Source organism: Stegodyphus dumicola, chromosome 7, assembly GCF_044657685.1.
Source record: "Stegodyphus dumicola isolate Sdum_Otavi_A_Nest chromosome 7, ASM4465768v1".
NCBI lineage: Eukaryota > Metazoa > Arthropoda > Arachnida > Araneae > Eresidae > Stegodyphus > Stegodyphus dumicola.
Window position 1 is genome coordinate 48,497,175 of NC_140774.1, and position 26,848 is coordinate 48,524,022.

The window sequence follows — 26,848 nt, forward strand, 5'->3', positions numbered from 1 at the left end:
TTCAGCGGATGTATCCGATTATGCAGTTGAAGCGGTGCTCTCCCAAAATGAGCAACCTATAGCTTTCTTTTCGAAAACCTTGAATGCTACACAAAGGAACTATTCCGCTACTGAGCGAGAAACGCTCGCTGTGTTATTAGCAGTTCAGAAGTTTCGGGTCTACTTCGGAAGTTCATCGATAACGGTCTACTCAGATCATGCGGCAGTGGGTCGCTTGTATTCAGGAAAAAATTTATCGCCTCGCTTGATACGTTGGACTTTAAAATTACAAGAGTTCAACCTAATTATAAAACATACTCCGGGAAAAGAAAACTTGGTCGCTGATGCCCTTTCGCGAATAAAAATTGATGAAGAGGGAAACACTATCAAGTGTGCCATGCTCACTTCAAGAGTTATTGAGTCCCGTGAAACAATAATTGAAGAATTAAAAAAGGACCCAGAGTTTAAAGACATTTACGCATACTTGGAAGACCCTGAAAAATTTGAACATATAGATTTAACAGCTATTCGCAATAGGGCACAGCATTACGAAATAATCGACAAATTGTTATTTTACACAAAAGTAACTAATGAAAATCAGGAATACCGACCAGTAATTCCAGCGAGTCTACGTTTAAGTATCTTAGAGGAGTTACACGATCTACCTTCTGCAGCACATTTCGGAATACGAAAAACACTAAAGAGGGTACGCGAAGCGGTATATTTTCCGCAATTACAGAAAGTTGTTACGGCGTATGTTAAGTCGTGCCATATGTGGCAATTAATAAACGATGTTAATTACAGCCCGGCCGGGTATTTAAAAAACATAAAGACCACTTTTCCAAACGAAATAGTTGGAATAGATTTGCTAGGACCCTACCCTAGGACAAAAATAAATAAAAACAGATATCTTTTAACAATCGTTGACCATTTTTCAAAATGGGTAGAAATAGTCCCTCTTAAACGAGCTTCAGCTAAAATAGTCGCAGATTCTTTCTTAAATAAATATATATTAAAATACGGGGCCCCACTAAAAGTAATATCAGATAATGGAAAACAGTTTGTTAGTAGTATATTTAAAAATTTGTGTGCAGGACTTGGCATACGCCATCTAAAAATGGTACCATATAGACCGCAGTCGAATATAGCGGAACGCGTAAATAAGAATATTGTAAAAATTATCAGAGGATATGTGAAAAACTTCCATGACCGCTGGGACAGCTGTGTCAATGACTTAGGTTTTGCCTTGAGAACAGCAAAGCACGATACTACGCAGAAAACCCCCGCGGAGTTATTTTTAGGAAGAAAAATCATAACGCCGTTGGATAAGCTATTCTTTGTACAACAGCGACAAGAATTTAAGTTAAAAGACGTTCAAAAAATTATTGACGAAGCTATTAAAAGTTCTGATATAGCAAGACAAAAACAAAAGATTTATTATGATAGAAATAAAAGGGAATTGGAATATACAGTGGGACAAAAAGTGCTGAAGCTGAAATATTCGTTATCGTCGGCACCAGGAAACAGAGTGGCGAAGTTTGAGCCCAGGTTTGAAGGGCCGTACATGGTGGAAAGAATAAGAGAAGCCACGTTTTATTTAAAGGCCGAAAATGGCCAACAACTGGTGGAAAATATCGATCAGTTAAAACCTTATTACAGCCGCACTGACTTTAAAATATTGCAGGATTTATTACAGGATTCTGGAAGTAAGGAGAGAAGCCTGCCAGCTCAGGAGTACAGCTCGAGTCCCCCAACGCAAAAACGAAAGCAGAGCCAACAAACTTCGACCAGGGAAACCCATACCACTAAGGCTACAAGCGCACAAAAAAGGAGGAAATTAGCACCGACAGATCAACGAGTCAGAACCCAGGATGCTGCAAAAACTCAAGTGCCATCGACCACACGAGGGAGGCCTGCTGACAAGGTTCCAGGAAAGGAGAAAACTCAACGACGAATTAAAAGTAGACGTAAACCACAGTTTCCAGCATCAACAACTACAAGGCAGACCCAAGGAGGACCAGCGTGGAGACCGAAAAGCCAGAAAAGACCTGTAGACACAACCGTCCCGGAGCAACAAGTTAGAAGGGCTAAGAGAAGATTCAAAGACCCTGAAGGACGGAGAGCCCTCACCGGAGTCAAAAAGGAAATTGGCATTCCAGAATCCACAACCTTCCCGGAAGAGTCCCAGATTCCTACATAAAGGACAGAAAAGGAAAGCACTGGAACTGAATGGAGCGGAACATCGAACATCGAGAAGAGTGAAGGTTATCAGGTTTTCTACATTTGATCAATTCTGTAAAGACAGGATGCAGGAGTACAGAAGTGAAAATTTCTTTGCTAATTTTTCTTTGAAGTTCAAATTATATCATATTGTTATAAGTTGCTAAAGCTGTTTAGAAAATTTAAATCGCAGATAGCGATATTTTGTAAATGTTCGTAAGCATAGATTTTTATGTTAGTAATTTGGCGAGAAGCTACTAGCGTTAAATACTTTTTGTTAAGAACTCGCAAGTTGCGAGAAGTAAGTTCTGAATAAGTTTAGTCGGAAGACTATTGGAATACTATAATATGTTAACGTAAAGTCAAAATTTCGTGTAAATTTTGGTAAAGTGTAATTAATCAACTATGACTGTTGATGTAAAATGAATTCAAAAGTAATGTGTAAATATTTAAATGTTCATGTTCATGTAGAAATGTTTGATCTTTGTGTGAAAATATCGTAAAGATTAAAAGGACATAAAAAATAAATTTTTATTTCTGTGTATGGGAGTACGGAAGAATACAATATTGATATATATGTGTTTAATGTTAGGCTCTCCAGTTAACACGTTTAAAAGTAAAATATAAGCTTTTGCTTACTACAATAGGAAACAGGTTTCGTGTAGGGAGTCTTGGCAGGTCTAGTGTGTCAAATTTTAACAAAGTCAGGTGTTGTGTAGCGGTAGTTTGTTCGCGGTAACACAACATAAAAGACCCTAAGTACATTTCAGTACATTTGCTGGAGAGTATGGGTGAAATAAATCTGTAGATGAATGAAAGTGCATAAGGGCCAAATAATGAATTAAAAGCGTAAAGCTAGGATTTAAAATTAAGTTTTGTAAAAATGCATTACTAATGACATTTCCTTCCAGATATGAAAGGATCAAGACCTGAAATAAGTCTAGCTGAATAAAGAGTATGTAGGAAGAAGATTTATGTCAAGATATAATGTCCAGAAAGAATTCATTATAAATTTTTATTTTTCCTAGCTTTAGTGTAGCTTTTAGAATTGTTGTAAAGTTGGCCCTAAAAACGAAACTTTAAAGTCATTTAGTTAATGTAAAAGTTTTGTGGAGGAGGGTGTAAAGGAGAGTGTAGTTAATGTAAGTTTCAGACTTTAAAGTCTTAAACAAGGTCGTTTTGAGACCTTATTTTTCGAGTATTTAAAGTCTGGTCGGAAGCTATGTAAGGATTATGTTAATTTTATTAACAGTTAAATTTTAAGTTAAAGTTCCTTTCCTGTCAAATTCTTAACTTCAACTTACTACTTCCGACCAGAACGTAGTTTTGGAATTTGCTGAATATTTAATGAGAAGGAGCGGTATTTAAACCACGAAGTTACTTATCGAGACAGAGAGAGAAACAGAGTTTCTGAACTACGCGCGTCTGCATTTTTGGCCGCTCTCTCTCTCAAAGCTGTTATAAGCTCGGCCGTACTCAGGCCCTTGCTAAGCTTCGTAGTAAAATAGGTTAAGGGGCCAACTCTCATTGTACCTTCATAGCTTTGGCTATACTTAATTAGTTAATCTTAGTTTTAGTTTAATACTTAGTCTTTTCAAGTCCAAAGTGCGGACTTTATTTGTTCACTCCCAGGCGGAGTTTTGTGAAATCTTATAGAAATAATAAAGGGTTATTTACCCTTCTCTCTTGTTGTTTCCTGTCTTCGAACTCTAGCGATTATTCGCTTATCAGTTCCTATGTTCCTCACTTCCAACATTAACTTAGAATTTCAAGTGAGGGACCCTACAAGTTAAAAAAATAGTCTTTTGGTCTTTAGTAAAAAAAAAAAAAAAAAAATAGTGCACGAATATTAAAAAATATTGTTTTGAATAACATAATGAGCATTGTAATTTTCATTGTTTTCAGTAAAGTGCAGTTTGCTTTATATCCATCAACTGCATTTTCGGTTATTAAATCATATGCTTTTAAAATAATGTAATAAAATATTTGTAAGAAGCAATGGATTATTAACTGAGTTGTAAAAAATACGTTTTTTGCGTTGTAGTGTTCTGTAAGGATATTCAGATAACGGCAGTTTCCTAAAGTTTAAAATCTTTTATCACATCAACGATTCATCAACATAAATTATCTGTTAAAATATTGTCCTCTATCGCTCGTATTTATCAGATAAATTTCAGATATTGTAATATAATACTGGTATTACTACTGTAATAATAGCTTGTTCGTATAAACTAAATTAAATGCAAAGTAACACAGTATTTTAAACTTATCAAATGAAAGTTTTTTTTCTGATTGTTTTTAGTTTTTAAAAATTTGAATGATAAAATTTTTGGTAATCACTAGTTTTATTTAAAAATGATAGTGATAAAAATCACAACATATTTTAGTCAAAATTACCAATAATTATAACGACCTTCTATGGGGATCGCATGAGTTTCAAGAGTTGACATGAAGATTTATTAATATTATTAAATATTATTTGATTGATTTTATTGATTGCATTTGTTTTTATTGATTTCAGTTATTGATTGCAGTCAGCATCATTCCGTATTTTTATGAGCAACAACACAGCAAATTTACTGAGATCATGATGTGTGATAATTAAATAGCTGCTGATGTAGGAATAGCACGAAAAATGTAATACTGTATTAGTCTCTTACTGAAATCTTATAATTTTTCTGAATGCTCATAATTTCTTCATTAAAATTTTATTTGGAGGGATTTATTTTAAAATTGCAACAGAAATAAACATCAGAAAATATTTACACACTTTAATGTTAACACAAAGTAGATTTAATCAGGAAGCGCCTAGTAGCGCCGAATTTTAATTGATGATTATTAAATGATACCAATGTATTAATTATTCAAAGTCATGCGATCATCAACGATTGTTAGTAAGTATAACGAAAATTTTATCCTTTAAATTTTTGACTAATTATTTATATAGCGAAGCATGTGTTTTTAAATAATTATGGAATTTATTTGTCGGGTATCTGCATTGCAAGAAATGCTTTCATGGAGGAAATTCAAATGGAAAGTATGCCGTGTTTATAAGACGCAAGGACAAATATAAATACTCATGAAAATCTCTTAAAATCTAATCCTAGATGAAACTACCAAAGCTGTATATTTCAGCCAGTCGAAATCGAATGCTGTAAATAACACAACTTATTCAAGTTTAGCATCAAGTTTATGAATATACATTAAATAAAACATAATGCATGTATTTTCCTAGCAGGGTACCAGTACAATAGTCGAGACTAGTAATTTGACCCGAGTTCAAATTCTGATGAATTGATCAGACAGACAGGCACTTCTATGAGTTTTTTCATGTATGACTGGGAACGCAGGTTTAATTTCTCTTCGAAAATACTAGTTTACGAAGGCATTTCTCTCCTTCAGCAGATAATTATCGTGTGTTTCACTGCATTTAATTTACGGCGATTGCTAAATCTACATTTTTGACCCATTATTAATAAAGTTTTTGCAGAATTAAGAAAAACATGTTTGTATTGCTTTCTTCTGAAATATAAACAAAATGTTTAGTAATTTTTAATAGATTTAATTTATTATTAATTGAAGAAATTAAGGGTTGTTTATTACACTATGTATTTCCTTTAGCATTCATATCTTGTTAACAAAATGATATTTACAGCAACAATATTGAAACTGTGTGTTTCGAATCAATGTGATGTCGAGGGCTTTTATTGAAGAGTCTAGTATCTTGTTAACAATGTGGCTTTGTATTTAAAATTTCATATTTGTTATGATCATAAATAGGTCTGTTCATTAAATATGTCTCTTAAATGTACATAAACACGACTACAGTATGTAACTGTCGGGGACAGGGGAATCAATCTTTAAAAAACAGAGACAAAAAGGACGAAGAATGAATATTTTAACTGCTACTTGCTTTTGTTGCATACGTTCATGAAAGGAAATAACTTCAATATGAATGCAAAAGTTATTCCGTCACATTATGAATTTTTAAAAGTATTCTTTAAATGCCAAACCTCCATCAACATTCACTATTGCCGGACTTGTGTTCTGAAATATCATCAGAATTCTTAACCTTTTTGCCACAATTGTAGACATTGAGTTTGCACTAGAAATGAGATACCAAAATGTTAACTTTTTAAAAATAAATATAGCTATTTAATAATGTAGCTGTTTTCAAACCACAGTTACATTCCATAAAAATTTTTAAAAATAATGTGTATGCTAAAATTTAAGCGTAAATCTAAATAAAACTGCTACTTATATATCCAGAACGACATATTTAACTCTAATTTCAGTAACTCAATTTAAAGCTATTTCAGTTTATTTCTAGCAGTTGTTAATTACAATCAAACAAGAAATTTGAAAACAGATGAAAATGCTTAGTGTTCTGTCTGAAAATAAACTTTCATAAAAGCACACAATTCTATGAATAAAGAGCAAGACAGTAACGAGTAATACTTAGCTACGTTTATTAAAAAGTTGTTAATTTAAAACGTATAGTCCGAGATAATTTGCTCTGAAATATTTTGTTCTAATTACATTAAATTATTTTCTATTAAATTGAAATTTTCTATTCTAAAAACTATTTCACTGGCCTTTGAAACGATTACATTTTTTATATGAATTATTATATGAATAATTAATAAGACAGAAATAAGTGCGTCTTCTATTTTATGAATTATTCATAAAGTAAGTCTATATAAGTGCGAAGTAAGTCTTAATGTTAAGTAAGTGCGTTAGTAATTTTTATTTTATTTTAATTCTAGGTTTTAAATTTTAGAACTAAATGTTTTTAATTTATTCGACTTGCTAGTCAACATGACATCAGAAAGCATAAAACGAAAGTGCGAACAAGAAAATAGAAGTTTCAAGAGTGAATGGGAAGAAAATTTTGCATTCTTTAACAAAAACGGAAAGCCGCGATGCCTCATTCGCAAAGATGTGGTTGCAAATTATAAAATAGGTAACGTACGTCGTTTATTATGAAACAAATTATTCAAACATCTCGTCTCAGTATCTACTTAAGTTTAAATTGCAAACAGAAAAACTGAACTCTTCAAAATCTGACATTTAAAGCAACAGAAATTCTTATCCTTTTTTACAAATGAAGCTGACAGTGCCATCGAAGCCAGTTTTTTAATATCCTGGAATATTGCTCGCTCTAAAAGTTCATATGGAGGAGAATTCATTAAGCAAAATGTGTAAGTAGTAGTAAAACTTTTGGATTCAAACAATACAAAACTGCACAAATCAGTTATCCTATCTCTCGTCGTACAACAGAGAGTCGTTTTACGAAAATCAGAAAAATTGTTGCTATCTCAAAAATGATTTGAGGGACTGTACAGTATTAAGCTTGGCGTTTAATGAATCAACAGGTATCCAGGATGTTCCTCAATTAGCAATTTTTGTTCATTATGTTTTATCAGAAATGATTATGAAAGAAGAAATGATAGATTCAGACTATATTCAGCTTTCAGACTAAACTTCAGATTTTTCAGAATGACTTTAAAAATAAATCTTTCAACTATTTTCCTCATCTAAAAAGAGATCTTTTTACCGTAAATAATAAAAACTGAATAAATATCAAGAAACGCTAGAAGGATTGCTAACAGATTTTAAAACTCGGTATGAAGACTTGAAAAGTTTTAAAGCGTTTTTTGCCAATCTGCTTGCTATTAGCATTATTGAAGATAGCTTTCAAATTTTTGAAATAATACTTGATGATAAAGGAGCTCGGGAAATGTAAATGACAGAAATGAAAGAAAATCAATCGTTACAAATATATCATAAATCTCTTTCCCTAACGGAGTTTTGGAAACTTGTGCCATAATCAAAGTATCCTCACTTGAAAGTAGTTGCCAGCCAAAATAATTTCATTTTTTAGAACGGCGTATTCCTGTAAATATTTTTACTCGACTACGAAGTCCATAAAATCAAACCATCTTGTGCAGTTGACAAATCAGCACCTTATAGAGCTGTTGCGTACTGCTTTAACAAATTACACACCAGATTTCAAAGGTTTGGCAAAATGCACGGAAACTCACCCAAGTGAACTAAATAATTAATATTTATTTATTGTTTACATTTAGTTATTTTCTTTATACTGATGTGCAATATGCATTATATAAACATGTATACAATTTTTCTGTTACATTTGTGCAGGGGCGTAGCTAAAGGAAGGCAAGGAGGGATCTGTCCCCGGGCGCAGAATCCAAGGGGCGCCAAACTCATGTTATGACATTTTAGAATTAAATGTTTTCCATCCTTGGCAATCAGTAGGGGGCGCGAAATCTTCAGTTGTCCCAAGGCGCTGAAAACCCTAGCTACGACTCTGCATTTGTGCCTTGAAAATCTAGTTGTGGCTCTTGAATGTTTTCAAATTCTAGTATGCAGCTCTCGTCGATGTAAAGTTTCCCTGATATAATATATCAAATTGGTAATTGTAATAGGTATTTGCAACGTTATTGTAATCAATAAAATTTTATTTCTAATACTTAGCTGTACATTACATAGCTAGTACAAAATCACATGGCTTTAGAACACCTCTTAAGAACAGCTTTCTACTTAATAACATGGAGATGTGATCGCAAATTCTAAAAAAAGGATTTTAATTAATCTGATGGTTGCGATTGATATACTGCTGCAATTTGTTTAAGCATTTGGTATAAAAACGCTTAACTTCATTCTCAAATCCTTCGTTCAAAAATATTCAACCATGTTTGATTTTCGTAGCAAATTATTGACTTAATGAAGTCTACTTCTACTGGGTAAGTAAACGGAAACTCAACAGTGTTCAGTAACAAGTTTTATTACTGAACAGTTAACCTATCATTCATATTCTAATCTTCCTTGCTGTCCTGCTATATATAACATCTATATTCTCTACTTTTACATATACTTATTTTTCTTACTTCAAATATATTATAAAAACCTGATGTGACCAACACATGACCTCCGTTGGCAATTTGATGTTTTAAATAGCAGCGAGCTATTTAAATATTACTTACGATGTCTAATCGTTTGTAAACAAAATCTAATTTATTGTCACAATAAATACAAAGGGCATTAATACGAAATATTGGATAAAATCCCTTATTAGGTATAGGTAAAAACTGTTTTTTCTAAATTTATACCAACATTATTAAATTTTTGTTCTTTAATTTTTTTTTATTAAAAGTTTTGTTTTGTTGGGCAGATGAATAACATACAAGTTTAATGATTTTTAATTACAGGAATCAAAGAGTTTAAAATATATTTGAAATAAATATTTTGAAGCGAATACCGTAATTTAATTTTCTTTTGCGTTACTTCTATAATATCAACAAATTTAAATTCATCTTGATCTGGATATATATCTCCGAGATATTTATATATCAGTAAACAAACCTCGTTCATTTACAATAATTTATTATTATTTATATGAATAATAACATGCTATGTTGATTGCTGCAAATTAGTTATGGGCTTCATGTAAAGTGCTGTTTGCAGTTGTCCATTAAAAACTGTTATAAGCTTCAAGTAACATTCTTAGTTTTCCAGTTTTACCTCAAATCCTCTACCCAATGCTCTTTAATATGAAAGCAGAATGATTAAATACGGAATATAGAAATATCTGGAATTTTAAGATAAGAGTTATCGGGGACGAAAAAATCATCACAGACATTGCCACAGACCATCATTGGATAAATAGTAAAAACGTATTGTGCGGATCCCAATTTATGCGCTTATTTACTGAAAACTCACTATTGAATTTTTGACAGAAAACATTAGCTCCATTACCTATGTATATAAGTTACCGGCAGATAGAAGTGTAAAAAGTGCAAATGGAATGGGCACGCAGATTATCCTAATTTAGCTGTGTTTGTGAAGAATACTTTGTCAAGAATCAGAGAAGTATACAACCGATTTTGGCTGCGACTATATTTTTATGCTTTTGCTACATCACTTTGTACTTAATTGCAACATCAAATTTTTTATTACATATATGTTCATCTACTCTGATAAACTATACCAGTATAATGAACACATGTTTTATCCTCAACGATATTTCTCCGCATTGCAAAATCATTGTTCTACCTTGTTCAGAAAAACCAATTATTTTAATATTATTAAATATTAAAATAATTTTATTCTTTTTACAGTCAGTTCTTCATATTGACAAGAAAAGGGCGTTATATATTTTATGCACAATGTATTTTTCCCATTTAAGTATACTGAGCGCTAATATTCTGAAAACTAGTTCTATAAAAAATTTCTGGATTACATAACCTAAGAATGCGAAATTAGTACGAAATGTATGAGTAAAAGAGTATTAAAAGATTTTTCTGAACCAAGATTCTAACCCGTTGTACAATAATTGTATTGTCTAAGATGATCATATAAGACCTCATATAAGACCGATCTTTAAGACGATCTATTTCGAAACCATGAGTGGCCGTCTATTAGAGAGAACATGGAAAATTTCATATTTCATATTTTGTCGTTTCTTTCATGAATTCCAATTAATTTTTGACGAGATATAAACGACTATAAATTGTAAAAATAAGCGAATAAAGTTTGTTGCGGATGTATATAAACCCCTTTTATATTACCCGCAATATATTTTTACTCTAATATACTGTGATGTTGCTATGGAAAGGTGCTGCTATGGTAATGAAACAATGAAATAAGATGAAATGCTATGTTTCTATGGAAACAACGCGCGAACTTTCAGTTTTAAAATAATTATTAGAACCACAGTTGAGTATCAGTTTTGAATATTAGAAATGACAGTCGTATATATTAGCAGTTCATACAAAAATTACAAAACAGAAACTAAAATCATACCTCGCAGAGTGGCGAAATGGCTCAGCAGTTCAGTTTTTTCGTCGAAGTGTCATTATGTTACGTTTAATAAAGTTTATATTTTTATAAATATTTCTTTGCCTCACTATGAAACATGCACTATACAAGTTCATTTACAAGATAAAAGAGATAAACACAATATTTTTCAAATTATTCTTTAAGATTACAGGGGCAGGTTCATTTAACATTGAGGTAAATGGCTCGGGCTAAGCTGTCGATGGTTTTGGCAACTAATTTTTGTCGCTGAACTTGTCAACCATTTGGCGACATTTTTGCCCAATACCTTTATAACTGTAATTGGTCTGATCTCTATATGTAACCATAACTGTATTTGGCCCTATATGTAACTGTAACTGTATATGTCTTCCAGCAATTTTGAGAAATCGATGGTACTGGCAATTTCTAGGTGGCCGGCCGAAAATTATAATTCGAAGTATTGAGATATTTCATTGCGCGAGCTTTGCTCTTTAGATGCGGTTTGCGTTGTGTTTCTCATTCTGAGTAATTTGAAGTGGTAACTACTGATTGTGTTCTCTCATACTGAGAAGATTTGCACGAATACTTTTACGAAAAGTTCCAAAACTGCAAAGTGTTTCTTTTGGGAAAATAAATTTTATCAAGCTATCATCGGTTCTGTGTGTGCATTCAGTCCATTACGAGCCCGTAAACACGTAACTGTAGAGAATAAAAAAAATAAAGATTTTCATGTAAGCATTAATGAAGACGTAGAATGTATTAAACACCTGGAGGATGAAAAATCAGAAATTCTCTCCTGTTGAGATTTGAACTACCTATCTACTGATTGCTAGCTGGACGTGCTTTCAATTACATCACGTAAGCAGACGACAGGGAAGGAAAACATTCTTTGCATTAAAGAGAAAGAATACCCGAGTCTTGAGTACTCTTGCTAAAGTGATGCACTTATTGCAAAAATACAGTAAATCTTTTCGAGGTAACTATATCCCTAACAAAACTAGTCCTGAAAATAACCTGAACTGTAAATTATAACTGAAATAAAATGAATATAAATGTATTTTTGAAAATATAAACATATTTATACTAAATATATTTTGTTTTACAGGATCACCTCTACTGAAGATCTAAATCATCTGAAACCGTGATTGATAGTCGTTAATAGGATTCATTGTGTAAGAACTCAGCCTTATTTCGGGCCCTAAAGGGAAAATATTTCAAAAACATGAATATTGTTTCAAGCTTTAATAAAATTGTGTAGACATATATTCAAGTACGGTTTGTGCAATGTAAGTAGTTTAGATGGCGGAGTTAAAAAATGAAGTAACACGCATTAAAATATAATTTTATTCTCATAACTTTCTTTATCATTAAATAGGTAATAAAATAAATTAAACTAAACTTTATAGTAATTGGCTTATAAAGACAAAAATAAGTATTCAATACCCTGCTACGAATCAATAAAGGTGAGAATTAAAAATAAAATTATTTAAACATCTAAAGAAGTACATTAAATAAAATATGTTAAGGAAGTTGATGCTAATCAAAATAGTCTATTCAAAAACAAATCTGTGCAATTTATTTTCAATTCATGCATTCTGAATATTACGATTTTAAATAAACAGGATTTTGGTTTTCAGCTGTGTTACTCCCGGGGGAGGATGTATGACGTTTTAGTGGTTTCCTTCCTTGTGAAACGTTAATATAACGCAATAAGGCAGAACGTTCTCCGCTGAAGTCTCTCTATCTTGGCACGGGTAATCCTTGAATGCTTTGCCTTTAACGACTTAACAAACAAAACTGAGTGAAATTAATGACAGAGAGCGTCACCTATTTTAAGAAACTTTCCTTGAGTGTTCCTCCAGATTGAGAATATACGTTAAGAGCTCACCATTTATAGGAATAATGAGCTTCACTTGTAATATAACTTGCGTAGTTTAAAGAAAATTTGTAATTACAGTGAATACTCCGCAGTTTTCATGAGGTAGATGGTGTGAAATACTGGTTGTCTGGGTATATTGCCCTATCCCCTAATCGAATACGATTAAAAATTTCAAAATCATTTGCAAAAATATTTTAACCGAAAACTTAAGTGATGTAGAGATTAAAAACAAAGCGCCACCACATGTGATAAATGTTTAGGGGAAGAGCTATCGCGCTGGTGGAGGGAGTTGTCCTTTAGGAAGGAAAGTGCAGAATCATGGTGCCACAAAAAATCATGCAGAATCATGGTGCCCGTAGAATGCTATGCCATGTTATGTCTGTGCTGAGCTATGTTATGTCGCCATGCAATGCTCTCCTATCGTGTAGGCAATGCAACTCTAGGTATTTTATGTTGTAAACATGTTATGTTCTAGATGGAGCGGATCCCGGACTATACTCGATTAGTCTTTGAAAGCCGTCCGGCCCTGCTGTCACCTGTCACCTGCCTCAAAAAACAATAAATTAGCATACACACACACAAGAAAAAAATAATGACAGTCACAGAGTTTTATAAATAATTACGAAATATTAAATAATTAAACGAGTGTTAAAGATGACCTTTTAGTATTATTTCATACGCAAAGTTATAATTACAGATTTTTATCACAGTTTATTAATTAGCTTCTGGCTATTGTGAAATCTTTTGACCAAATGATAACAGTGGACAGTTTCTAGTTCTTTGTGAAGACGGTATTTTTAATGTAGCTTGATACCTTGATGAGTTGGTTATCTGCCGCAGTACATAACTCTGAGCGATTTGCAAACTCTTTCTATGCATTTTACGGAAATAAGCCCGGATTAGATTTATCGTAACAGATCATGGGACGCAAAATAGATTTATAAGTTAGCCCCCTTACGGGCTAGAAACTTTTGGATAACAGATGTAATGTGTGAGATCCGTGTGAAATAATTGGTGAGGATCACCCTAAGATAGAGGACTTCCTTTTGAGCCAGGCTATCTTTGTCATCAGCATACACTGCTAGTGTAGTGGTGGATATATGTAGGATATCATTCACATAAATAATGAAAAGTGTGAGTTCTAGAAATGACCATTACTATATCAAAATGACATTATTTAGATTTTTAGTGAATACATCTTAATACGTGGCATTATATTTGTTTCTATATAGATAATGAAGCAGAATTTTATTTTATTAACTTATATCTTATGTAAATGACTATCGTAAATAAAGGTATCAGTTACTTTTAAATGTTATATTAATTTAAATGTTATGCAAAATATGTCAAGGATAGAAGACATTTTAAAGTTTAATACCTTCATTGCCAACTAGTATATGCATGAGAAATCTGGTACACATATTTTGATATTTTTGGTACTGTATTTGCTCTTTTGAATTATGTTCAGATGTTAAAGTACTATAAAAAATCTGATTTCGACTCCGTATGACTTCCTTGTACGGCCTATTAAATTATGCATATTTTTTGCTGCATTTCATTTAAACTTATTTCCCCGAATTTCATTAGAGATATATTTCCCACTCAATCAATTCAGTTCTCACGTCGCGGCAAGGAAACATACTTAAAAACTCAAAACATCTTCACTAAAAGTTGTAAAATACAGAAAAACCTGAAATACCAAATACAGTTAAAAACCGTTAAAAAGGAATTTTAACAATTACAATTAGATTTTAAATTAATTAAAATTAGGCAGAAAGACAGATTTTTTTTTTTTTTTTTTTGTACTTTCGGTCCCACTCGGCAAAAAGACACTGAAGTTGGTGCGGAAACTGAATTAAGTCATTATGCTACTAAGTTTTAAATATAAACAAAAGGCGACGTCATTAGGCTTAGTGAAACTTAAACAACTTTTAAACTATTGATAGTTCTACAGCTATTGCATTCAGATTAGCTAAAGGCATAAAACCTTAACCGGCGCATGAGAACAACATAATTCAATCACTTTAAACCGAAAATGCACAATTTACCAATATATAAGAATAAAAATACTAAGCTTATCGACCCGGGTAGTAAATTGGGTATACATATATATATATTCATATACTTTTGTTGCTGCCAATACTCGTTTTTGAGGTATGCGAGATACATACATACGTACGTATGTACGTACGCACGTGCGTACAGAGGCCACAGAAAAAACTCTCTTCTTAATCCATTTTAAATGCATTTCACAATCCGTTTTGAGAAAAAGAGTCCTTTATTCTGTGCGCACGTACAGGTGTAACGCAAGAACATTGTCCAAATGGAATCGATAGCGATATTTTCGTTGAAATACAATACCTGAAATTTGTGGCTATTACAATACTTTCTTTACTTCGCACAAGGAAGTAATAGAAAAATACTTTCTTTTTCATCGAGAAAAAATTATAATACATCCAACGAGCAGCAGCGTAGATTTAAGAAAAAAAAAAAAAAAAAAATATTTAACTAATTTTTTCCTCCATAGTAGAAAAATAGTATAAAATTAATAAGATTTATTTAAAAATAATCAAATTATTTTTTTAAAGTAACATTTTTTATATTTAAGATAGTAAAAGTGACTCTTTATAAACATAAAAATTAAAGATAATATCAGATGCATAAAAATTGGCCTATTAATTCTCACGTATATGTCTCACAAAATTAGTAAAAGCTTCTTGAAATTCTAAACAAAGATATTTTGAGAAAATTTACACATACATTTACCTTCTGAGAACGCAAACGCATATTATTTTCTAAATTTTAATAAAGAAATATAAAAATGTATTTACAAACTGAAATATGGATAAGTATCTGTTAAATAGTATTTCATTTAGTGATAAATTTAACTATGACAATGAAAGTGAAATTTTCATAAACAAGCGAAAATTTTAAAATTGTAGCTGTGGAAGTTCTTACGTTAGAAGCGTAAAATTAGCCATTTTATACAGATATAATAACACACAATTTCCACAATAAATCAAGATTACTTAAAATTTCGGCTCACCAGCAGTCGAGCGGTAAAGTCGCTGAACACTGGTAGTACGGTCCGAGGTTCGAATCCCGCGAACGGGCTGGCTGCATGGGTGTTTTCGTGGTTTTCCCCATGTGTAACGTGTATACGAGCCAGTTTCCCTTAGAAAGTCCTCCACGAAGGCATCCCTCCCTTTAGGCAGATAGCCCTAGTGTGCTTTGCCATATTTAAATACACCAACACCTACTTAAAATTTCAAGCATCTCAGAAAAAGACAAATCATGGGTTCAAAAATCATATTTTCATAAAATCTTGATTAAGAAGTTTAATAAACTTAAAAATCTTGTAAACACATTACTTTCTTAAAATTGACAAAAGCTAATTTTATTAAATTTAATAAATGCTAATTAATGCATGCTAATTTTATAAGTTGATAAATTAACTTTCTGTCATGTGTAACTATATATTTATATAAAATTGTATACAGAAGCATTTTAGGTGCAGTTCAAAGAATTTAAGGAGAAGGATTTGCTGAAACTCATATTAAACAAATCGTTTGGCTCTTTCAACGGCAAAAAGTTTGACTTATTTTTTGTCATAACTTTGGCTCTACAGCCTAACTTTGCCTCTTAATGCCCGCGGACAATGACCCTAAATTTTTACAAGATGCTTGTTTCAAAATGAATGCGAGAAACTGAATTTTAATATAAAAATGTACAAAATTTGATATTTCAGTCTATCTAAGGTACTTGACCTTTTTAATATAGCGAATCTTCTCCTGGCAATCACTTCTGAAAACGACCAGCATTTTTGAGAACATTAATAAATGTTGGTATTCAGCATCCTTTCTCTAAAATGACCAAATCTCTACAGAAAACCAAAAATCATCTGGAACCCAGAGTGGTATTCGCAAAGACGCTTCAATAGGTAAATAAAGTAATGCTATCGACTTCTGAAATGAATTTTCATGAATTGTGATTCCTCCCCAAAATAGTGAAATGAAACGAAAACGTGCTTTAAAAAACGTTTCTTTAGCAATGTCTTAATGCCCGCGGACAATGACTCTAAATTTTTTAACCTTCTTAAAATTATCTATCTATGTAATTTTAGGCCCACTAGCGGCCAAGCGATAAAGTTGTCGAACACGATTTAGGCTCTGTATCTCACAAATGGGCTGGTTTCGTGGATCTTTTTGTAGCTTCACGCATGTATAACATGGATACGAGCTAGTTTACCAAAGTCCTCCACCAAAGCACCCCTTTCCTTAGGTAGATAGCCTTTGGTGCTTTGCTGTAATCAAGTAAATCAAACTAATTATATAATTTTAACATAGTCTTTCATAACTATGCTAGAATTATATAGATGATCAACTAATAGTATGTACTCTATTGAACTATAAAGTAGTAAATTAAAAAAAATAGAAACGGAAGGTGATTAAGAGATAGTAACCATTAATTAAAAAATTAATTGTTATATAATAGACAGTAATAATTGCTAAATTCATTTATGAAAGTTTACAATGAATTGTCTAGTGGTGACCCCTTCCATTGATAAAAACCTTTGAAGATAACCATTTCAGAAACTATTACTGACTGAAAAATTGGTAGTTGAACATCACTTACAAAATAATTTGTAACTATAAGTAACCATACATTATTATTTGCGTTTGCTATACATTTTACCTGAAAACAATAGTTTAAGGGCCCATGAAATATAAAATGGTTCAAATTTTCGAATTTCTAATTACAGTCTTAAAAAATACAGGAGACTCAGACGATTCCATAAATACATATTTTGCATAGATTTGAAACATATAAGCACTTAAAATACGATATTTAAAAATGTAAACGAACAATGCCTTGACCCCCTATAATGCTACTTTCTTACATGGCAAAAAAGAACAAATGTTGATTCAGAAGTCAAACAACAAAAATCAGCGTTAATTCACAAAATTTTCACAGGACTAGTTTCGATGGTTTTACCGAACCATCATCTTCAGCTGCAAAACCGAAAAAAAAAAAAAAAAAAAAAAATAATTGTGAATTAACGCTGATTTTTGTTGTTTGACTTCTGAATCAGTATTTATTCGGCGTGTTATTGTGTCTTAATTAAGAACAAATGTGTTAACCTTTTATCAACTATGCACAATGTTGACCATATCAATGAAAGCACGGAAGATTTGAAAAAATCCGAAATAATTACATTTTGTAACATGACGAAAGGAGAAATTGATGAAGTTGATGAAGTCGACGAAACGGGTGCCACGTATTCTGCAACCAGAATATGCAACCGATGACCTATGGTAAAATATTTTTCACTCCTAAATATTGTCGGTATAAATTCAAGGATTTTGCTTTTATCTACTAAAGCTCCACCAGAAAAGTTCAGAAATAGAAGGCATATCTTGAATGATTTGGCTTTTGCATATTTAGATTCTCATTTGAAATCACTGCAGAAACAAAAGAAACACAGCTAAGATTTTCTTGATGAATGAAAAAACAAATGTTACCGGAGATGTTACATATGCTCAATGGAAAAAGACAAAGAATCAGAAACTGAGTGAAGTGTTAAAAAAAAACATATGTTAAGCGCACTGTGAAATAGAAGCTTCATGTATAAACTACAAAATATCTAATGCTTCTTGAGATTAATTGATTCGAAAATTAATTATATAACTCATTGTTCATATAATTATGCCGCATTTTTTGGATTATAATTGCATTCGCAAATAAAATCAAAAATATTTTATAGAAATCAATGATTCCAGTAATCTGAAAAAAAAAAAAAAAAAAGTGAGTATTTTCCATGTATTTGCTGTTAACTTTTAATTTATCATTATTTTTAAGCTATTTTATATAATAAATATTGTAATTAACATAGAATGCATTTTTTTACTTAATTGTAATAGTACTATGCTTCGTTTTTACGTCATTTAATTGCTTGGAGTATGTTGACACCCCAAGTACGTTCTCGTGTTATATAATATAGGTGTGCGGAAAAAATGTCACCCGGAAAAAAGGGAAACGGAAAGAATGTCCCCGGAAAATAAGGAACGGAAAAAATGTCACTCGGAAAATAAGGAACGGAAAAAAAGGAACTCTAAAATCTCGCCAAATAATGTCGCCGATTGGAGATGGGGAAACCTGCCAAATGGGCAAGGTTATAGCGGGCTCTCTTGAGGGAGGTTTTAAGGGTAAGACGTTGAGCTGGCTGCAGCTGAGCAAGGTCATTTCGATAGCAGGTTTTTCCAACTTGCCTGGGAGAAAATCGTATGTCCTCCCCCGTGGTTTGCTTCACCCGTTTCCTTAAAGAAACCGACCCACCTCACCCGGAAGGAAAGAATTCACGGGGAGCAAATGTTTCTCCTCTGTTAAATAATGATTGCCGGTCTTTAAACTAAATTTCATCCATCCCTAACTGGAAGCTAACAGCTTGTTCACATAAGTGTTGATAAATGACGAATTGTCAGTAAAGACGGCACACGAAAGCTACTAAACAGAACTATTGGCGTAGTATAGTCTGTTATTTTTTATTACGGTTTAACGAATCTAGCAATAATATTACATTATGCATTCCGTTACTATTTAATCTATCCGTAATATGAAATATAATTTTCTAAACACTAACGGTTTATCATCAGTTAACTTATAAAACGACAGATATTTTATAGTGTCATTTTTTTTTCCCACTTTAACGGTTTATCATTAGGTGTAAGAGACTTTGATCCTGGAGGACTATTCTTTTCGTTTTGCGATTTTACGTTGAATCACTATAAACGGCGAATCACTTTTCAAACTGTTGCCACCAAATGTTAGAGTCCTGCATTATATTCGAAGAAATTAAATAATGAAAAATGTGCATAAATATATGCATATTTCTCGCATTGTCATAAAACAACGGTACATAGAGCCATCGAATTTTGAATGACGTAATCCTCCTGCGAATATGGGCATCTGGAAGCCCAAATTCGAAATTTGTTTTATTATTTTGTAAAACTTTAACGAATTTTTGATTAACAAACTCAACGATTTAAAAGCGAGGAATGGCAACACTATACGAAAAAAAAAATTACCTCCAGCGCGCGGAGCTGTGTATCGGAAATTCTTCTAAAGATATGCTTTTTTAAAATTCTTTTGCGACATTGCTATTTAAATGAATTTTATGGTTTAAGTGCAAAGAATATGATATTTAATAAATAAAGGTAGCACACAAAACGTTAAAAAAAACGCCCTATTTGGACGTAGTTTAAAACCTGAAACCTTTGAGATTTTTTTTTTTTTTGTTTGTTTGTTATTAAGTTTTTTTTTTTTTTTTTTAATATGAATGATGGTCCCTCAGCCGACTTCGACTTGACCAGAAGTCACTTTATTACGCAGTCACTTAATAGGTGGGCCACCTTTGCCTCCTATGAAGGGACGGACCATTAGAACTATGCATTTCCCTGGATTCGAACCCAAGCCGTTAGGTATCGAAGTTGGCTCCCCTAACCACTACACCGTCTGAGCGGCATTTATCGTTGGTTAGTTTATAGAATATTATATTCTATACTAATTAATATAGTTATTTTAAAATAATTAGCTAAACCAGCGTGGCTAGTTTCTCGCCCCCCCCCAAATACTTACTTATTCGAGGAAATAACTTAATTATACGCTTTAACGGTAACATATATTTTACATTATATTTATTTTATATTAAAATTTTTCCTATATATAAATAGATACGGCCATACACGTAATCGAATCGGCTTAATGTACTTTCATTTATAGAATAATGCACTTCCGAATGTGAACAGTGAACTTTCTTCTGGTGATTATCTTCCTATGATGATCAGTATTTCTGAGAACTTGGACATCGGTGCTGAGAGCTATTTCTCTAATTCGCAAAAGCCCATAATCTTATGAACCTGTGGTCATCTTAGAAAGGGTTTACTGTACTTTCTGTCTCTAACTGTGGCAATTTATTGGTATGAAAAAATTTCTTATAGTAGAATATAATCCATTCATGCAAGCCCTGTTATAAGAATAATTTAATAAAGAAGCAAAATTATCATTTTATTCAAAATTGCATTTTCGAGCGACGTAGTAAAGAGTTCTTTCTTTCTTATCGGTTAAATGTTGCTATTTCTGACTTTTAACTTGCTAATCTAACATTTATTTATTTTTTTTTAAGCCCAAAGGAGCGTTAGACCCAAAGGGCTATTAGTCTCAAAACGACATTTTGCGTGGTTTCACTTTCTGCGTTGATTCACTTTTCAAATTGTTGCTACAAAATATTATTGCCATGCATTATATTTAAAGAAACTAAATAATGAAGATTTTGCATGAATGCATGAATGTTTCCGCATTTTCAGAAAACAACAGTACCTAGAGCCATCCAATTTTGAATAACGCAGTACTCCAACCAAACATGAGCACTTGAAATTCCGAATTTGGAATTTGTTTTATTAGCTATTCCCAATTTTGCAACACTTTAACGAATTTTTTAATTAACAAACTCATCGATTTAAAAGCGTGCAACGGGAACACTGTACGATAAAAGAAATGTATCTCCAGTGCCCGAAACTGTGTATTGGAAATTCTTAAATTTTGCGCTTTTTAAATATTTTGTGATATTGCTGTGGAATTGAATTTTATGGTAAAGTGCGAAGAACATTATATTTAATAAATAAAGGTACCACACAAAACGTTAAAAAAAATCCTGTTGGGCGCAATATGAAATATGAAAGCTTTCAGATTTTCCTTTAAATAATGAAAAATTTGCATAAATGTATGTATATTTCTCACATTGTGATAAAACAACGGTACATAGAGCCATCGAATTTTGAATGACGTAATCCTCCTACGAATATGGGCACGTGGAAGACCAAATTTGAAATTTGGAATTTGATTTATTATCGATTTTATATTTTGCAAAACTTTAACGAATTTTTGAGTAACAAACTCAGCGATTTAAAAGGGAGCAATGGCAACACTCTACGACTGGGAAAAACCTTTTTGTCTCCAGCGCGCGGAAGTGTGTATGGGAAATTCTAAAGATATGCTGCGGCATTGCTATTGAATTGAATTTTATGGTTTAAGTGCAAAGAACATGATATTTAATAAATAAAGGTAACACACAAAATGTTAAAAAAACGTCCTTTGGACGTGATTGAAAATCTGAAAACTCAGATATTTTTTTTTCCCAGTGACGTGGTAAAATGAATCATTAAAAACGAAGCTGAGCTTCCTAATTACATTTTGAGGCTTTAGAATGATACCGCTAATTTGATTATCCAGAACTCGAAATATTGAATAAATTTGAGTTTAAATAAAATTCAAAATTAATGCGAAAGAATTCCTTTTAGCAAATTTTGTGAGATAGAAGATTATGTTCTGCTGTTCTGTAATTTTTAATTAGGACCGTAAAAGAAATGCTTCTTGACGAAGAGGTGAAAACTGTTGAAAACAGTCAATTTCCTGTTTATGAGAAAACTTTATTATGACTTTGGAGATTAAAAAGTACATATAAATATTATAGTTCTCATTTTTCATGTTTAAATAATTAGTAAGAAATATGGATTCTAATGCAGCAATTGTAGTGTAATTCTAAATGAACTATTTATAACATTGTTATCAATGAAGCAACAATCGTATAATTAAAAAAATGAATGCAAAATTCTATTCTTATTGTTTTGAGCTCAAGTTCTATGTTTCAAGAGCTTTCAAGTCTGAATTAATTACTTTTCAGACTTAAAATTGCAGTATAACTTTTGTATTTAAAATTTTGTTAGCAGTTTGTTAGCAGTTCTAAAACAAATATCATGCAGAATTTTAGCAGTATTAGAAAAGGACTCAAAAAGAGCTGACAAGGAAACTTCCTATCTTTTGGCTTTTTTAATTGTTGAAGTGTATGGAGTCAAAATTAAAGCTACTAACAACCAGTTTTTAACTGTCAGTGTCAAGCGACCGCCAGAGTCGTAGCTAGGGTTTTCAGCGCCCAGGGACAACTGAAGATTAATTCTACAATGTCGTAATATCAGTTTGGCGCCCCTTGGATTCTGCGCCCGGGGACAGATGCCCCCCTTGCCCCCTTCTAGCTACGGCCCTGGCAACCGCTGGAGCCCTGATGAGCTGCATTATGTATTCTGCTTAAGAATATAGAACACAAATGACTGTCAATTTTATTATATCATCAGTGTTTGGTAACTTTCCCTATGAAAATAAAATTGTTAGAAATATGAGTGAAAAGACATGTAAATATTTTGAATTTGGATTCAATTTAAGCCTCTTCATGTAACATATAATGCTGTAATTTACGTACAGATGTATTGTACAGATGTTACGTACAGATGTATGTTTTTACAGATGTATTAATTAAAACATCTGTAATTTTTAATAAGCATCATGTTTATGAGGAAATGACAATTCAGATAATGAGTATTATCTGAATTATCATTTCCTAGTCATTCCTAGTATCATCAGGGCCGGTGCCAGAGCATATGCAATCGGTGCGGCCGCACCGGGCGGCAGAATTGAGAGAACGCAAAATTTTTAGAACTTTGGAAAGAGCTGGGCGGCAGAATTTTGAAGTTGTAAAGCAGGCACCGTGCGGCAAAACGTCTAGCGCTGGCCTTGAGCATCATTCCAAGTCTTAGTAAATCAGCTTAGAATAATTAGAACTGATTTATAGGAATTTAGCAAAACTGCGCTACATTAACTTATCATTGATAAAAGTATATCCCAGGAGAAAATATTCTTATTATTATACTATAATGTTCCCTTAAAAAGAATGTAATATTTAGCAATCATACTTAGTATTGCCGATTTTTCAAGAAAAACAAAATTCACAGGGTTTTGCAAGCGAGTACACCATTCAATACTTTACAAATGAGTCGTACTTGATCAAACAAACCATAGGTTTATACACAACCGTCCAGGAGTAATTTAGTCAGGTATTTTTAAAATGTTAATATGCAAAATATAGAATTAATGCTAAATATGCATAAATTTTAGACTTGAGCCTTCTTGACGTGCTTTCGTGGTGTAGTGGTCTGCACGCTGGGCGCGTATTCCAGAGGTCCGCGGTTCGATTTCCGGAGAGGGGGTTGCTCATTTTTCAAGTCTCCCGCTTCCATAAAATATCGAATGTCTCTGCAATCTAAGTGAAGAAATATTCGACATAACAGACATTTAACTTTTTCTTATAATATAAATTTTGCGTGGGAACAGTTTTACATTGAGCTGAAAATAAGTTTATGTATTCTGCAGTAAAAATTTACATTCATTCAATTAATTATTTATATGTACTGAAAATTGTTTTTTCGTTTTATGTAAAATTTATCTGGCGAAATTGAATTTAGAAATTTTCTGCATTGGCTATAATTTTCTTCCTTCTGCAAAGAATATATACGTATATATATATACGAGACATATTTTGTCGAATGCTGTAACAGCATTGCCGTATCCTTTTGTGTTAATATATTCAAAAATTTTAAATGCTATTACGTAAATTACAGCATTATATGTTACATGAAGAGGCTTAAATTGAATCCAAATTCAAAATATTTACATGTCTTTTCACTCATATTTCTAACAATTTTATTTTCATAGGGAAGTTACCAAACACTGATGATATAATAAAATTGACAGTCATTTGTGTTCTATATTCTTAAGCAGAATACATAATGCAGCTCATCAGCGCTCCAGCGGTTGCCAGGGCCGTAGCTAGAAGGGGGCAAGGGGGGCATCTGTCCCCGGGCGCAGAATCCAAGGGGCGCCAAACTGATATTACGACATTGTAGAATTAATCTTCAGTTGTCCCTGGGCGCTGAAAACCCTAGCTACGACTCTGGCGGTCGCTTGACACTGACAGTTCGACAGGGGCTCAAATCCCAGCAAACAAGCTGGTTGCAAGATAATTTAGTTATTTCTTCCTGTGTAAGGTAAATACAATCAAGTTTCCCTTTCTCATACTTCGTTAACTCCTCCACGAAGGCATGCCTTCTTTTAGACAGACAGTTCCCGTGCTTTGCCATGATTCAAATAACCACCAAAGAAGAAATGAGGAGAAAATGCAGTAGATACTAGCTGTTCAAGGGATAGAACAATTATTAATAGATGTAGAAGAGCATTTTTGAAATCATTTCTTGAGTACCAATTCCGGGGAGTTCTAAATCACCGAGAGTTCTTAAATGTTAAATAACTTCAGTGCCTTTAATTGAGTCTGAAAATTGGATTGATGGAGTTGAATTTTTTGAATTTTAAAATTTGCAATTTGCTAGAAAAGACGAATTTTCTGCTCAAGTGCTTGCAACAATATTGAAAATTCAAAATTTGCGAATCTATGGGCGACGTACATCATTAATTACATCAAATGCTTCTAATAATTCTTCTAATAACTATTTTAGAGTTTAACATAAAAACTCTAAAATTGCAGGGACTGTAAATAATCTAAAGATATTTAGAAATACAACAAGATTTGACAGTTGAGGAAAATTGAAAAATACACTAATTATCATAAAAGATGAACTGAAAATAATTATAATGTAAGAAAGAAAAATTTTCTCCTTTCTTTTTGTTTATTTTCACAATTTAAAGAAAAAAATGATATAAATCTAAAATTTGGTTACTTCGGGAAATTGCTATAAATTAAGCATAAAACAAATCAGTGCGAGAATAGTTTTGCATACGAACTGCGACTGCAACACATTTCAAGCATTTCAAGAGGCAAATGTATAAAAGCCTGTTTATTTATGTTGTAGGAAACACTTTTAGAGTTCGCCGTCATGAGATTCTCTGTACTTATATGTAAAACAGTTACAAATAATACGTCTTACTAAAACGATCTGACATATTTAGGCTTCTAAAATGATGTGAAAAATTTCAAAAAGGAAATCTAACAGAAAAAAATCCTGATTTGGTTAATTTAAAGCAGTTAACACAGTTTATGATAAATAAAACGTTAATTAAAGCATCACAGGCTTCAGTATGAGAAAAAATTAGCATAATCATCAAATCAGATTATTTAGGTTATGGCAAAGTACCATAACATTATCTGCCGAAGTGAATATGGATGCCTTCATGGAGGACTGTTTATAGCGAGTAGTTAACAAAAATTATTTCATACGTCTGATAGAAACTGACTCGTATTTATGTTACACATGGAGAAAAACAAGAAAATTTCCTGGTAAAGGAAATTTTCGTGGCGTGCCAGTCGAACTACCAATATTCAACTATTTTTACCTCTCGGCTGCTAGTGGTCGAAGGTCATTTAAGTTATTCTCTGAATTTCAAAGTTATCTGTCTATGCTTTATTACGCATTCATTCATGCTCAGATTTTTGGAAACAAGAGATAAATTAAAAACTGGAATTCTAGATAACCAAGTTAAATAATTAAATTTATTTAATTTCCCCCATTTTGATACGTTTTACGTTATGAATACGAAAAGCTTCCACGTATGACTTATTTGGAGTTCAATTTGGAGAGTAGAATAAATAAGCTTCTTTAAATTGGTTTGGTTTACTTGACTATAACAAAGCGCACGAAAGGTATCTGCCTAAGAGAATGGTTGCCTTCGTGGAGGGCTTCCTAAGGAAAACTAGCTCGTAACCACGTTATATAGGGGAAAAACCAAGAAAAGCTGCTTTGCTAGGAATCGTACCCAGATATAACAACCAGGGTATCTAGCAAAGAAAGGTATCTGCCTAAGAGAATGGTTGCCTTCGTGGAGGAAAACTAGCTCGGAGAAAGGAAAACTAGCTCGTAACCACGTTATATAGGGGAAAAACCACGAAAAGCTGCTTTGCTAGGAATCGTACCCAGATATAACAACCAGGGTATTCAGCAACTTAACCGCTCGGTCGCTTTTAAGTTTCCATAAGCTCTACACGTAATTGTAATTAATATAACTACTATAAGTAAAAATCCTTTCTAAGATATCCATTAGCCATCCATCAGA

The 26,848-nt window shown here is 32.4% G+C and overlaps 1 long non-coding RNA gene across 13 annotated transcripts in view; it reads right to left on the reverse strand.

Annotated features, from left to right (window-relative positions):
* Positions 1 to 26,848, reverse strand: part of LOC118195471 (uncharacterized) — a 149,580-nt gene that overhangs the window by 44,409 nt on the left and 78,323 nt on the right. The window contains exon 1 of one of the 13 annotated variants that reach the window (XR_015041998.1): positions 15,945 to 16,142. The exons of the other annotated variants lie outside the window; for them this stretch is intronic. This is a non-coding gene — a long non-coding RNA (uncharacterized LOC118195471). Of the gene's footprint in view, positions 1 to 15,944; positions 16,143 to 26,848 lie in introns of those variants that run through there. 13 annotated transcript variants of the gene reach the window in all.